Source organism: Oryza glaberrima, chromosome 12 (assembly GCF_000147395.1).
Source record: "Oryza glaberrima chromosome 12, OglaRS2, whole genome shotgun sequence".
Taxonomy (NCBI): Eukaryota; Viridiplantae; Streptophyta; class Magnoliopsida; order Poales; family Poaceae; genus Oryza; species Oryza glaberrima.
Genome location: NC_068337.1, coordinates 11,216,866 through 11,228,645, shown reverse-complemented (window position 1 = coordinate 11,228,645; position 11,780 = coordinate 11,216,866).

Sequence of the window (11,780 nt, the reverse complement as noted above, 5' to 3'; positions counted from 1 at the left end):
AACACGCCCATAGAAAAATGAATCAAATCACTGGGAAATTCATGTTCGGTGAATAAAAATGATATTGATTTGATGCCACCTATTATCTTCGTCTCAAAATAATAATGCACTTACTCCATCTATCCCAAATGTAAGAGTTTATGGCTGCATTGACGCATAGATAGCGTTAATTTAGGAAAAAAAATCTCGGTTTGTAACATGGGTAGGGAGTCGAATTCACAAAATATCATAAATCTTCTTTTAGCTTGTACCACAACTCAACGTTATTTTCTTTGATTTTTACCATAGCCTCAAGTTTGGCCTTCATGGAGTTAACGAGGTCGAAAATGTCCTCCCCATATGAGCAGTCGCTTGATTTCATTATCTTTATCTTTGTCACAACCATAGCTCGTCTCGGTGATTTCCCCTCTTCCCGTGAAATCCCAAATCTTGGAACTCTCCCCTGAAAGCGGTAATGAAATCACACTAGGGCTGTCTTTAGTTCAGCTCAAAATTTGGATTTTGGTTGAAATTGGAGATGATGTGACTGAAAAGTTGTGTGTGTATGACAGGTTGATGTGATGGAAAAAGTTGAAAGTTTGGATCCAAACTTTGGATCTAAACACAGCCTAGCACGTGCATCGTCAATCGGTCGACAACCACATCATCTGGTGACCTAACCTCCTCTGTCGACGTCAACTCTCGCTCCACCACCGCTTCCAGGTCGACATTCAACCGTGAGGACTATCAAGAAACTAAGGCCCCGTTTGGTAGGGCTCCAAACTCCAACTCCTAGCTCCACACTCCTACTCCAGTAGGAGCTAGCTTCTGTTAGAGTTAGAGACTCATCAAAAGTGTTTGGCTACATTTTCAGCTCTTGATCTGAAAAAAATGGAAAAAAAAATGAAAAAAAAAGTCCCAGCCGTCGGCCGCCCAGTCACAGGCACGCCGCCTGCCGGCGACCGCGCGCGCCACCCCCCGTCGGCCACATGTTGTCGCCGACGCCCTCTGCCGGCCGCGCGCTGGCCACACGCCGCCCGTCGACCGCCGCGCGCCGTCATCGCGCTTCGCCCTCCGCCGGACGCCGCCACCGACGCCTCCGGCCGTGCGCCTCCCGACGGCCGCGCGTGCCATCCCCCGACGGCGGCCGTGCGCACCACCCCTGGCGGCCACGCGTCATCGTCAATGCCGACGCCCTCCACCGCCACGCGCTGCCCATCGACCGTCGCACGCTTCGCTCTCTGCCTGTCGTCGCCGCCGTCGACGCCGCTGCCGACGCCCGCCGCTGCCGCCCACGCCGATGCCGACGCCGCCGCTGCTGTTATTGGGAGGCTGAAAGGGGAGGGGAGAGAATGGGAGGAGAGGAGGTGGGTAGGGGTAGTTCAGTGGCATTTCCCTGTAAATATGTGAAAAAATTAAAGGGTAGTGGGTCTTTTAGGGTGGAGTGGAGCTGTGGAGCAGCAAAAACCCAACTCCATCCCTGTAGTACAAATTTGTGGGGCAGCTCTGCCAACTCTGCTCCCAAAAACAGAGGATCTGGACTGTTTGGCACAGCTCCTGCTCCAGGTAAGTTGGAGTTGGGAGCTAGAGATGTGCCAAACGGGGCCTAATAGCCCACAAAGGCTCATCCCAATTACTTGGTCCATCACTAAATATGGAAGGCGTATGCGGCTATGCCTATAAATAGAGGGGAGGAGACTCACTATTATATACTTGAGCAAATGGATGGATGAAAGAGAGAGTGCCCTACCCCGACATCTCGTGTCTCTATTTACCATGTAGATGGTGCAATCCCTCTTAGGCTACTCTATATCAAGAGGAAATATGTTAATGACATGATGTTCTAATAGAGACTGAGGTAGAGGAACTCTTGAAACGCTTTGAATCTTGTTGAATTTAATCGCAAAAATGAATTCACCTTCTGTTCTTGTTTTGTTTTAGCCGTTCCCAACGAACACCATCACCACCCAACTCAGAGTCGCCGCTAAAAGCCAACTGGGGTATTGCCAGCAACAACTGCTACTCAAGAATGATCATTGCGTCGGCTGCCTTAACAAGCGATCGCCGAATGAGTAATGCCTGCGACCGCATGCTCGCGGCGGTCATACCCTCGCCCACGGCGCAACACATGCTGGCCATGAAGGACGGGATGTTTGCGTCCTTGGTTGCGCCTCACCCTGCCCTTGCCCACACCTCGCCGGCGCCACGGCCATGAATGCCGCATAGGCCATGCGTCGCTGCACATGCATGTCGCCTGCACCGACTCAACACTGGACCCCAAGCCATGCGTTGGTCCCTGCAAGCCATGCCGCTCGTTGAGGCTATGGTGGCCATGCTCTGCACTGTGCCGTCTTTTGCGATGGCCCTTCCACGCCACATCGGCAACACCAATGGAAGGGCGAAAGTGCATCTAGGCCCCTAATGATTTTGATAATTGATTACAATGCGATTAGAGAGGACTAACATTTTTATTCAAGCAAATGTGAAGGTTGTTATGTCCTCGACGTGTTGTAATACAATGCATATCCCATGAATGCGACATAGCGATGCAATGCGGCAATGATCAAATGGTATATTGTATCTTTTACCTTGCATTGTGTCGTAGGAAAGCCGTACTATTAAGGGGGATGATGCATAGACATATAAGGAGTGATGTATGTGCTCAAAATCTATTTTTCTTAGAAGCATTTCTTTTATTGGAGTATTCTGGAAATTTTCGGAAGTTCCAAAAATATTTTCGAAAGTTTCGAAAATTCTCATAACCAAGTTTGAACCTTCTGGAAATTTTCGGAAGTTCCGAAAATATTTTTCGGAAGTTCCAAAAATACACAGAACCGTGTTTGAACCTTCTGGAAATTTTCGGAAGTTCCGAAAATGGGCGTTGACTTCGAGTCTTCTCAGATCTGGAATTTTCGGAAGTTCCAAAAATGATTTTCGGAAGTTCTGAAAATCACTTTTATTGCACTCCAACGGGCAGATTTGTGTTGTGGGTATAAATACCCACCTCCCCTCACTTGTGAGGGCTGCTGGTTCCATTTGCAATCATTTGTGCCCTTGGCTTGCTCTCTCTCTCTTGTTCATTTGAGCCTTGCTTTCTCGATTCATCTCCCCACCGGTGTTTGATTCGGATTTGGTGTGTGTGAGAGTATGGATTCGAGTTTGTGTGGGTGCTTCTTGTGGTCTTCCTGAAGATTTGTGAGCACTTGCATCATTTTCGGGAGTTATTTGCATCATCTTTTACTCTTGGAGGTTGAGGACTTCTAGACGGCTAGGTGTCGTTCCCGAGCCACCGATCTACTTGTGGTTGGCCGGGAGAAGTTTGTGAAGGCCGGATCTCGCCTCCGCAAGGGAAGGGATACCTCTTAGTGGAAGGAGGAGTGCTTAGTGCAACCTCTTGAGGAAAGGGTTAGCTAAGACCTGGCTCTTAGTGAGCTTCTCAACGGAGAGTAGAATCCCCTCAAGGATTTGAACTCCGGGAACAAGTTTGCAAGCTTCATCTTAGTATATCTCTTCATCCCTCTCCTCTAGCTTCACTTGCTTGTGCCGCTATTGGTCTAGCTGCTGTTTGCGCTTTAGATTCCCTGTGGTAGACTTCTAGATCTAGAGTTTTCTTTGCATTTTTGGAAGTTCCGAAAATTCCCTGCCTAGTTTCGAAATTACTGCTTCTGCCTTACTTAAGTTTTTAAATTAGTCTATTCACCCCCCTTTAGGCCTAATTGACCCTTTCAAAGGGAAATATTGTCTTCAAGGGAAAAGGATAATTCCAAATAACACTTACCATTCTCAAATCTGAAACATGAAATCAAAGTTGTCATCACCATCAAAAGGTGACAATGTTCCCAATTATAGAAATTGCTTGCTCCTATAGAAGAATTAAATCTTCTCGGCCACCTCATAGAACTTGTTAAAAGTCAAATGCTATCAGATAGTCAATTCTTGGCCTATTGCTCTTCATTTTGTTCACTCCATGTCTAACATTTTTTCGTGCAATTTACATTATTCAGCAGTCCCTACGCCGACATGTAAACAGAAAGAGAAAATGAACTTTCAGCAGCACAAAATAGATCTTATTTTTGTCTTGCATATGAGAGTTTTATATAGGTATTGTTTAAGCTGCCGCACACATTGGATAGTGGCCAGGGAGCGGAAAATGTCCAAATCTAGAACGTGCAAACCGAACCCCAAAATTTAAATGTACGCTAAAAATACCAACTGAGATCCCCTACAGTACTGCACACTGACACACAATGGCGGAGGACGGAAAAAAACTAGGTATGGCTAAATGGACTGGCTCGAGAGTAGAAACTAGAAACCCAACAAAAATAAGGAAAAAACAATCTTAAATTGTCAATTACACGATATCGTATGACATAATATTATGTCAATGAGACTATATTAAGCATGGCAACAACCATTGATCGCAATACATTATCCATTTGCAAACAAGCATAAATAAAAGAGTATGCATTGAAGAATACTTCAAGTAATGAAGTGTTGAGTACTGAAATGTGCAATGTTTGAAATTTTCAAAATTATGCACCTCTTTGTGATGCCAAGACCTTTCCCTTCCCCTTTCTATCTATTTTCCTCAAAGTTAGTTGCCCCCTGCTAAAGTGCTGATGAGTGCTGCTCTGCACACTTGCTCCCTGCTTGGTTGCTTGCTGCACGGCATGCCCAGTCGCACACGGTCTGCCCACGCCGCCGCAGTGTCGGTGTCGTCCCCAGCGGCAGCCAACACCTGTGCACCTCCTGTTGCCGTCAACCGTCGACCGCCCGCTGCTGCCTGTCGTCGGCCCGTTGCTCGCCTGGCACATGCCTTCGTCAGCGCGGGCGCGGCTGCCACCGAATGCCTGCTTCCCCGCACCAACGTCACGTGCACGATGCATGCCGACAACCGCTCGATCGATGCAGCGCTGTGGATTTTTTTTCTCAAATGTGTTGGCTAGGGCTGCTACTCTCACATATTTACCAAAAAAAAAGCCCGATGGGCTTAATGCGTACGAAAGCACTGAGTGGCCCATCCGCCCAACAGCAACGACAAAGCCGCGCTATGCCTGCAGCTTGTGCTCGTGGAGTTGCGGTAAAAACGCGCGCGGGGTGTGGGGGTACCGGCAGCTGGAGCATGGTATGGCGAGCGCTAGACCTCGCCACACCGAGCGCTCCGCCACTGTGACATGTGGGCCTGAGGGGCTGTGGGCCCACACATCAATGAGCAGTACCGCACATGCAATAATGCAGATGACATGCATCCTAGATACAATGTGCATTTTAAGATCATTCCAACTGTACCTTCCTAAATATTATATTTTTTTTTTTGACATGGAAAACATTTTCTATTAACTTATAGACTCAGTGATATCACTGGTCACCAACTCCGCCACCTCCGAGGGAACATCATCCCAACTCAGAGTGTTTTGCAGATGATCATTACAACCCAGCGCTGCTAAGGCATGCGCCACTTTATTACAACCCCTTAGGCAGTACTTAACAGAGAAAGACCTAAAATTTGTGTTAACAAAATTCTTCATCTCGCATATTATGCCACCTAAAGCTGAAAGAGCATAGCTGTTGTCTTCCATCGCCATTTTCAGCATCAGTGAGTCTGTCTCTGCCTCCACTCTCTGCAGCCCGCATTCATTTGCTGCTTTGATCCCAGCTGCACAAGCGAGAACTTCCGCATGGAACGCATCTAGAAGAACGTGCGTTGATTACCATTCCAAGATGATCTCTGATAATGAATCCCCATCCTCCCTTTCTGTTATTTGGATCAAAAGCACCATCCGAGTTTATCTTCATAACTCCCATATCTGGTTTACTCCATTTGCCAGGGGCTCCCAGTTTCTGCTTTTTTTCTTTTTGGTGTATCTTCAGAAACTCTTCTGTTTGCGCTGTCGCCATGAAGGCCAATTCAGCTGCCATTCTTCTCTGCTCCCCTTCTCTAACTCTATTTCGCTCACCCCACCAAAGCCAGAGAAGGATAATCGCAATCGTTCCATTTCTAGTACATTGGGCCCAGATTCTCTCCATCACTTCTCTTCCTGACACCCGTTCTTCAAGCTCAGCTCTCAAAGATTCCATATTAATCTCCCGCAAAACATGCTTCACAAACTTACATTTGAAAAACAAATGGCATGCATCTTCATTCATACGATTGCACATAACATACCTTGTATCTATGTCCAGACCCCAATGGTTTAGATTTGTTCTCAGAGCCAAACTATTGTGGCAGAACCTCCAAAAGAAATGCTTCACTTTTCCTGGAATCTGCATCTTCCATACCTTCTTCCAAAAAAGATCAGGTTCTCTACCTCCGTTTGATGTGCCTGCATCTCCCCTTCATCGTCCTTGTCTCTCCCATTCCCGCTGCACTTTATATGCAGATTTCACAGAAAAAACACCTTTGTTATCATAATGCCATGCCAAGACATCATCCATCTCAATATGCACCGGAATTGATCGAATTATATCAATGTCCTCCTCCCAGAAAGTTTGCTTCAGCAGCTCAACATCCCATCTCCCAGTATATGGATCAATCAGTTTCTCCACCTTTGTGATGATATTACTCCCCTTCGGTGTAATTGGCTTCCTTGTTTGGCCCCTTGGCAGCCATGGATCAGACCAAATATTGATGTGTGAGCCATTCCCAACTCTCCATATCATCCCATTCTTTAGAACACCCAACCCCCGACAAATACTCCTCCAAGTGTATGACATATTTGCTGTAGTTTTTGACTGGAAAATGTCCCCCTGCAGGAAATATTTAGCTCTTAAGACCCGGGCGCACAAAGATTCAAGGTTTTGCAACAACCTCCAACCCTGTTTTGCTAGCATGGCCATATTGAAGACATGAATATATCTGAAATCCAGGCCCCCACAACATTTTGGTGCCGTCAGTTTCTCCCAACTTAGCCAGTGTATCTTATTTTCTCTGTCCTGGTTACTCCACCAGAACTTTGCTATCATTTTGCTTATCTGCTCACAAATTTCTTTTGTTAGGTCAAAACACCCCATGGCAAAACTAGGTATTGCTTGTACAACAGCCTTGATCAAAACTTCCTTTCCTGCTCTAGATAACATCTTCTCTTTCCAACCTTGAATCCTTTGCCAGATTTTCTCTTTAAGATAAGCAAACACCTTAGTTTTTGACATCCCAACATGGACAAGCAATCCAAGATACCTGTCATTTATTGTCTCCCTCTGCAGATTTAGCTCCCTCATAAAATCCCCCTTCTTCGCTGCAGACGTATTACGACTAAACATCACAGCTGATTTATCTTTATTAATCATCTGTCCAAAGCACTCCTCATACACCTGAAGTATACTTTGTAGCTTCTGTGCATCTCTTCGATCTGCCCGACATAAGATTAGAGAATCATCGGCGAAAAGCAAATGAGACACACTCGATGCACCCTGACAGACCCGTACTCCCTGTAAACTCCCTTCTTCTTCCGTCTTTCTTATTAGAGCTGAGAAACCTTCAGCACAGAGCAGGAAAAGATATGGGGACAGTGGATCCCCCTGCTGCAATCCCCTTTCCGGCTGGATAACTTCTGTTAGCTCCCCATTCACTCGGATTCTATATGTGACAAATGTGATACACTTCATGATTAATTATGTCCATTCCTGATTAAAACCCAATTTCAGCATCATATCCAGAAACCCCACTCCACTCTATCATAAGCCTTGCTCATGTCTAATTTCAGTGCCGCATAGCCGGTCTCCCCATTTCTTTTCTGCCTCATATAATGTGTCAATTCATATGCCACTAAGATGTTATCAGAAATTAGTCGGCCTGGGACAAAAGCACTTTGTGACTGCGATATAACTTCAGGCAGAATCTTCTTCAATCTATTTGCTAGCACCTTAGAGACTATCTTATACAGCACATTACACAGACTAATGGGCCGTAGGTCTTTAATTAATTCAGAGGTTTTAACCTTTGGGATTAAGACAATTGTTGTCTCGTTCCACTCTTGTGGTATTTGTCCTCCGTTTAGGATTTCCTGAACCTCTGAGGTGATTTTCTCCCCCATCAAGTCCCAAAAGTTCTTATAGAACACTGCCGGCATCCCATCCGGGCCTGGGGCCTTTAAATCCCCAATAGAATCTAAGGCATCTTTTATTTCTTCACTTCTGTATGCACTTGTTAGTAACTCATTCATGTCCTCTGTCACTTTCCTCTCCACCACATCCAGCAGTTGATCAGAGTTATTCCCCCTATTTGAACTAAACAATGTCTTAAAGTACTGTGCTATCATCCCCCTCTTCTCCTCTTCATTTTCTACCCACACACCCTCATCATTCTTCAAACGCCCAATCTTGTTTCTTCTCCTTCTTTTTGAACACGCCGCATGAAAAAAGGAGGTGTTTCGATCCCCTTTTTGCAACCATTGGATATGCGCTCTCTGCCTCTAGTATAGATCAACTTGCTCTTCTAGCCTCTCCAATTTTTATCTAAGCACCTCCTCCTGTACCACTCGTTCTTTGCATATATTTCCCCGTCGACATGTTTCTAACTCCTTTTTCAGCTTCTTTATTCGCTTCTCTAGACCACCCAGTACATTAGTACTCCAACTAGATAGTCCTACAACAATATCTTTCATCGAATTTATCACATCTTTCCCCTGGAGGTGTGAGGCCATCTCCCAATTCTCCCCAACAACTTCTTTGCATTTCTCTTCTGATAGCCAGGCTGCTTCAAACCGGAAAACCCCCCACTCCCCTTTGATTGTCCTCCTTTCTCCCCCCACAGGTTGTGATGATCACCGGCCTGTCATCTGAATGCCTCGGGTCCCCATTGACTACCCTGGTTGTTGGGAATCTGATTCGCCACTCCTGATTCGCCACAGCCCTGTCCAAACGTTCCCTGATGTATCCTTCTTCTGTATGGCTGTGATTCCGCCATGTAAACATGTCCCCTTCGAAACCAAGGTCCTGCAACCCATAATCTACCATGGTATCTTTAAATTTGTCCATGCAAGCTCGACTCTTTGGCTTCCCCCCTGTTTCTCCCTTTCAAAGAGGATTTCATTAAAATCACCTGCCAACAACCACGGCTGGACCGGGTTCACCACCAAGCTCCGAATTGTGTCCCAGGTTTTGTATCTTTGTTCAGTTTGGGCATCTCCATAGATCCTCGTGAACCTCCAGCTCGCACTCCCCCCTTCAGTTATGTCCACATCAATGTGATACTTCGACATGCTCCTAAGTGTCACATCGATCCCCCTCCTCCATAACACTGCAATTCCCCCCCTTTTCCAACACAATCCTTTACCACCATGCCTGTCAGACCAAGCATCCACCTAAAACGCTGCATTCTTCTCGTATCAAGTTTTGTTTCTGACAAAAACAAGACGTCCATCCCTTCCGACTTCTGAAGATCTAGAAGTCCCCTCATTGCCGGGCGATTGCCCATCCCCCGGCAGTTCCAAGCTACTAGCTTCATTGCTTCCCGCAGGACTGGTCCGCCAGTCCCGCTTCATTGAGGTTTTGTCTCCACCATTCTTTTCCTCCATTTCCTTCCTTCTTTTTCCCTCTCCTTCCACCTTTTCCTCCCCAGTCTCCAACTCCCTTCTTCCACCTTTTCCTCCCCAGTCTCCAACTCCCTTCTCTTCCCAGTCACCACCGTTACTGATGATGACGCCTTCACTTTATTCTCCCTCGGCAATCTTTTAAAAGTTTTTTGATTGCTCCTCGCTCCCAGCTGGTCTGGCAGCACCAACCTTCCCCTGCTACCTCCTCCATCAACATTCATTGGCTGCATGGTACTATTAGCACACGTCATCTTGTCTGTCTCCTTCTCATTTGCCAGTGGTTTGTTACGAGCTGCCCTCTATCACCTAGCCCTTCCACATTACCCCCATCTTTCTCCTTTTCAGAGAGGACAAGACACTTCTTGCTCCGACAAGGGTTACAGGATCCCGACTGTTTTTTCACTGGGCTCGTTACTTCTTCCTCATCCACTCTCTTCGCATCTCCTCCGTCCTTACTCACAAATTTCTCCTTTCTCCAGGACGGGCCATCACTTCCCATGCTACTACCATCCTCCACTTTACGCCGATAAAAACCTTTGCTTCCCCTCGACCCTACATTATGTCCATCCTCCCACTTCTTCTTCTCAGGTATGAACCGAAGTTTTTTACTGAACTGCTGCTCTTCCCCCTCCTTCAGCTTCACACCACACACTTTGTCAGTATGCTCAATGATCCCACAAGTATAGCAAAAATCCGGGAGAAACTCATACACCAGTGGACACCAAATTTCCTTCTTTCCCTCCCCTACACACAGAGTCACTCCTCTCATAAGAGGTTTTCGGATATCTAACCTGATTTTGATACGTAAGAACTGTCCCACCGCCGTACCATCTTCTTCAGCTTCCATTTGTATAAACTCTCCCACTTCATTTGCGATCGCCTTACCTGTGACTTTGTTCATCATACCAAAGGGCATTTTCGAGGCTCTAATCCAGATAGGGATAAAGGCAAAAACCAGATCTTCCAACCCCTTTGTTTCATCAAAATCCACCAAAACAACCAAATCCTTCCCAAACATCCAGGGGCCCTCCTCGAGAGCACGTCTCTTACCCGATGCTTGGTGGAACGTGATCAAGAAGTGTTTCTCCCCCAGATCCCTACACGAGACCCCTTTGATTGGACACCAGATCTTTCCCAACGCTTGCACTAGGCCCTCCGCATTCACCACCTTCTCAGCCAAGACTTTCCCAACCACTTATGGTTCCTTTGATTTCGCCCTTCCAGATCCCGCCATATCAACCCGGATGCCCTTCTTCTCCGCCTCCGACAGTTGCATGCGCTTCAGGGATTCCTGCACTGCCTCCATGATCAACGTGAAAAAACACCCTCCCCGGCTAGCAAGATTGGTTCGGCTCCGAAACGGAGAATATGAACGTGGACACAAGCGCAGGATGGGATGTGGACTCGAGATCCAAACCGAGACGATCGATCAGATCAGGCACCCGAAGACAGAGAAAGGGAACTGATTCAACCCTACCCCCCAAACAGCCTCAGATCACCTAGAAACCCTAGGCACCAATAAACCCCCTCGAGTCGCCTAGGAAACCCTAGACGCCGAGACCCTATTGTTGATCATCTAATTGAGCTTCCTAAATATTATATTGGTGGCAAAGTTATGAACTACTTTTTATCAAAAGCATGTCATAACATATATTTCTGAGTTGAATAAAAAGAGTATCATACATACTCCCTCTATATTTAATAATAGATGATGCCGTTAACTTTTGAACACAAGAAGCAATAATGCAGACGACATGCATCCTAGATACAATGTGCATTTTAAGATCATTCCAACTGTACCTTCCTAAATATTATATTAGTGGCAAAGTTATAAACTACTTTTTGTCAAAAGCATGTCATAACACATATTTGTGAGTTGAATAAAAAGAGTATCATACATACTCCCTCTATATTTAATAATAGATGATGCCGTTAACTTTTGAACATAAAAAGTTTGACCATTCGTCTTATTCAAACACTTTATGCAAATGTATAAGATATAAATCATACTTAAAGTATTTTGAGTGATACAACATCTCACAACAAAATAAATTATAACTATGCAAATTTTTAAAATAAGATGAATGATTAAATGTGTGATGAAAAGTGAATCGAACGTAAAAACAAAGTTAAGAATATAATTGCTTTTTTTAACTAAGAGTAAAAACTAATAATGCTTATGTTCCGAACTACGGTATGGTCAACCAAAATAGCCATCTCCTATTGTAACGAACGGGAGTAGAGTAGTATAGAAAGGTGGAGTACTCG